The sequence below is a fragment of the Coenobita brevimanus genome, chromosome 2 (assembly GCF_032717465.1).
Source record: "Coenobita brevimanus isolate Jiangsu-jjx chromosome 2, ASM3271746v2, whole genome shotgun sequence".
In the NCBI taxonomy this organism is placed as follows: Eukaryota; Metazoa; Arthropoda; class Malacostraca; order Decapoda; family Coenobitidae; genus Coenobita; species Coenobita brevimanus.
In genome coordinates, this window is record NC_136955.1 from 44,746,029 (window position 1) to 44,750,940 (window position 4,912).

Consider the following 4,912-nt stretch of genomic DNA (forward strand, 5'->3'; position numbering starts at 1 on the left):
TTCCTTTTTTAGTCAAGGTTAAGATTCAGTGACAATGAGGGTTAAAATCCAGGGAAGTTCGTACTTTGATATTTTAAAACTCTCAAAAATACTGCCAAAATCCTGCCAACCCTAAAGTACCTCCTTCGGAGTTTCTGGCCACAAGGCGGGGCTACTCAGGTTAATAATATTTAACCAGTTTAATCCGATGACATATATATCGGTTTATTTTCCTTGCCTTCGGTTGACTCTGTAACCTACAAGTGGCCATGAAGGTGACTGTCATATGTTAGGTATTGAGTCCCAGCCTCAGTACCACATTGGATATCTCCACAGAATTTGGGTGTCATGAATTGGTTGAAAATCTATGAAACTTCCCACTACTAAAATTTTCTAACTGATCCTTTATAAATAAATGTATGGTATTCTGATTATGAAAGTACGGTAATTGATTTTAACATTTCTGACGAGTTAAACTTTAAGTTAGTAATCAGCCTATACAAATTCATCCATTACATACGGTATGTAAAACAAGCCAAATGTAACCTAAACAAACCATAAAATCATCACAGCAATCCTATTTCTGGTATTGTATTAATCTTTTTTCTGCAGACTCTGGGTGTCATATATGAATTAGACTATGATAAAACTAATCCTTGAGTTATTATAAAGACGATGGCTGCACAAGCTGTTAGGATAAGGGTCACATTAGGTTATTTTAAGCTACATTAGGACAGGTTAGGTTAGGTGAGGTTTGCATCAATGTTATCTTACGTTAGCTTAGGCTCGACTTTCTTTTCAATGTAAATCAGGCAAACTAATGCTCATATATTGGTGAAATGAATGATTTTTTTTTTTTTTTTTTCATTATTCATAGCAAACATATAAAAAAATACAAAATATGGCTTATCAACCAAGTTTATTTGAGAGAGGCAGTTTTCTTTCCCTTACAGGTGGCTTTACATCGAGTGACAAGCCAAATGGTTTCATGTAAGCCAAGAAACTATTTACAACGCTGGGTGGTAACCATATAACCAGACCATACGTGCTCCCTACGTGTCAGCAAGTGGGTTGGTGGAGGATTAGTGCCCCTCCCCGTAAAATAAATAACTCAAAGTCAAATGACCACCCCTTTCGGGATTATGGCGTCTGGCAATAGATAGATAGATAGTTTTAAGGTGTATTAGGCAATATATATCCCAGAATACAGCCCAAACTTAAATATCAGCAAAACGATATACAAGTAACTGACACAGAATGGTAAGGACTAATTATTGTCGCTACGGATGACGTGCTACGAATCCTTCTATGCCTCATACAGCCCATGTCAATTAATGTGAGATAAAATGACTGGTATTAGTAAACTTTCATATTTCATGGTTGTACGAAAGCAAAATTCACCTAAGCAGCCTTACAGGTGGTGAAAATTTGCTTCTAAATACGGATAATCACTATTCACCAACCACTGCGTTGAAGGAACTGTAATTACATAGGATTTTAATCCATTTAAAGGTCGACTTCATGGTAGTTAATATCCAATACAGTTCGTACCTTTTTTTTCGTGGCTTGTTACTAGATTATTCATCATAGAGTTTATTGTTATGTCTTTGTTAGCACTGTGAGTGAAGAAAATATGTATACGGGCATATTTATAGAGAACTTCACAATGAGTTTATAGATACGACCTCAGATCACAGAACAGCTGAGGGCAAAAGAAACCACTGACGTCGTTGCCTCGCCATGTTCCCGCTTTGCAGAACTTGTTTTTAGTATTTCTGTTAGTATAATTCAAGCTACAGGTGATGTGATCTTTATTTTGATCAGAAGGGAATCACAGTTCACAGTTTTGAAGTATTTTCTCCAACTTAATCATGAGGTACATACTAAGACACTTAAGGGGGCAGAAAGATGGCGGTAAAAATACTTTAATTCTTTAGGGAACTGTATGCTATTATACAAATTAGTGAAGGACCAACCGTAGTCGTCAACAGCGTGGCAGAAAAAAGTTAACTGACTAAATATGCAAGTTATAAACAATATTCAAAGCCTACGCTATTGATTGAACATAGACCTTGGTGGTTCCCCATGAAAATTAATTATTATAGTAAAAATTAAGTAATAATAAGTATATTTACAGAATGACGGTGAATCGTCCAGGGGGAATCGTCCATGTTTTGACGGCGAATTGTCTGATGGCGATTTGTTTTGACGACAAATTGTCTGGAAGACCTGGCGAAGGTGATTAAACCTCTGACTACAACGCCCTTTAACTCAAGAAGATTGTCTGGAACGGAAAGATACGGGAGTTACGAAGCTGGACAATATTATCATCACCTGTAAGTTTGTTTTGGTGAAATGTTACATTTATAAGCAAAAGAATATGGAAATTTTCCGGTACTAGTCGATGTATGGCACAGTTTATATTTGTTGCTGAATTTGATAAAGGGTCGTATTTGCGGTAGTTGGCATAGCAGGCTTCGTTGCACGTCTTCCAGTGTGATTTATTTAGCCATTTATACCTTACCATTTTCTTCTGTGTTATTTATATCGTCTTACTGGTATACAAGGCCGTATTTTCGATAGTCTGTGGCTTCATAGTTTCGTATGGTGATTAATTTTGCATAATTGTCTGGCAATAGATAGATAGATAAATATAATTATCTTTAAAGCTGCCTTTAATTTTCGAAAGGAAATTATTTGATGTAGGGCCACATGTGGTATGTTTTAAATACTGTATAGTTTTCCTATGAAGGAAAACACACACACAAATGCATAAATTATTCATCATCTGCATCACCATTATATCCCCGTTATCAAGCACCCAGTATGGAACCTAAGCTAACCTAAAATAACATTGAAGTAAAGCTAACCAATCCTAACAACCTAACCAAAGTTAACCTATCCTCACATAGTAGCTAACCTAATCTAACACATCCTAACTACCTAACCAAAGCTACCCTATTCAAGCATACCCTAACCAAATCTAACCTATCCTAACAACCTAACCAAAGCTAACCTATCCTAGCATACCCCAACCAAAGCTAACCTATCCTAGCATACCTTAATTGAAGCTAACCTATCCTAACATACCTTAACCAGACCTAACCTCTCCTAGCTTACCCTAACCAGACCTAACCTCTCCTAGCTTACCCTAACCAAAGCTAACCTATACTAGTATACCCTAACCAAAGCTAACCTGACCCAACTCAACTTGGGTAGTATTCTTTAGTAACCCAAGAATTAGCTTGATCATAGTTAGATTCATTTCTGGCAACCAAATTCAGCAGAAATAAGTATACCAGGGTTAGTATGGACATGTTACTATTGTGGTTAGGTTAGATTAAGTTTGGCGTGTTTAAAATGGAGGCTGTTTTATAATTCTGTGTATATATATATATATAATCTATTTATTGCCAGATGCCATATTAATCCCATAAGGGATGACCACAAACAAATTGCCTCCATGTCACCCTGTCCCCTGCCATTTCACTGCCCTGGTCCCACCTTACACCTCCTCTCTCATATACCCCTCCACTCCATCCCCCCATCTCATCCTTGGCCTCCCCTTTCCTCCTTCCCCCTCCACCTCACTCACATACACTCTCCATTTTTTCTCTCTCACTCTCTATTCTCTCCACATGGCTAAACCTCCTCAGTGTATTTCTCCTAATGCTTTCTATCTTATACACATCCACACCACAGTGTTCCTTCACTTCCTTGTTTATCAGTCTCTCTTCACGTGACTCCACATGCTTCTCTCAAATAACTCATTTCTACTGCCCTCTCTTGACTTCTGTTCCCCCAACAGGGTCCAAGCTTCACTTCCATGTGTTAGAGTTGGTATCACAATACTGTCATGCAGCGACTTTATTATTTCCTTTCTCACTTCCCTGTTTCTTATCATCGCTTTCAGAGAACCAGCAACCTTTTGTTCCTTTTTGTACCCTTTCAAGCACGACACCCTCCAAACTCCCATCCATACTCATCACACTACCCAAGTTCAGGTATGCCTACTTAAATACACTTATTTTCCATTTCCTCCTCATCGAACCTCACTGTACATTCACTGACTTCACTTCTCTCAAAGACCATCACTTTACTCTTCGCTACATTCACCATTAGATTCCATTTCTTACACATTCTCCCAAACTCATTCACTAAGCCTTGCAGTTATAATTACAAGATTAAAAATTGCACATGTTATGTGCTGGGGGTGGGGCTGGAGCTAGCTCTGTGGCTAGAGAGAGGAGTGGTTGGAAGAAGTTCAGGGAACTGTTTCCTCTCCTGACAATGAGAGGCCTATCCCTCCGTGCTAAGGGATCTTTGTATGCAGCATGTGTTAAGAGTGTAGACTAATGCTGTATGGTAGTGAGACCTGGGCAGTAAAGGAAGAGGATATTTGCAGGGTTAGACATTCATTCATTCATTCATTGCCAGACACCATGTATCCCAAACGGGGTGGCCAAGGGCTTAGAGTTAATTGTTTTACAGGGAGGGGCACTAATCCTCCACCAACCCCACTTGACGTAGGGATGCCAACAGCATCTGGTGTTCCCAGGCGGTCACCCATCCAAGTACTAACCAGACCCAACGTTGCTTAACTTCGCTGATCGAACGGGAAGCGGTGTATTCAACGTGGTATGGCCGTATGCAAAATGAAAATGATTAGGTGGATGTACAGTGCATCCTTGAGTGCGAGGCCTTGGGGGTCTAGGTTTATGATGGAAGAGTTAATGGGTAAGATGGGACTGGAGTGTATTGGTGCTCTGAAGAGGAGAGGTAGATTAAGATGGTTTGGGCATGTGGAGAGAATGGGGGATGATAATTGAGTGCAGAAAGTGAGAAGCGTTAATATTAGCGGTAGGGTTGTGAGAGGTAAATCAAAAAAGATCTGGGGCGAGGTCATTGAGTGTAACCTCAGGCACAAGGGACT

General features: G+C 39.3%; 1 non-coding gene across 1 annotated transcript; it reads right to left on the reverse strand.

Moving 5' to 3' along the window:
• Positions 1-4,512: 4,512 nt before the first annotated feature.
• On the reverse strand, positions 4,513-4,631 carry LOC145392537 (5S ribosomal RNA). Its single transcript, XR_013895999.1, has one exon. It is a non-coding gene; the product is annotated as a 5S ribosomal RNA (ribosomal RNA).
• Between the last annotated feature and the right edge of the window lie 281 nt (positions 4,632-4,912).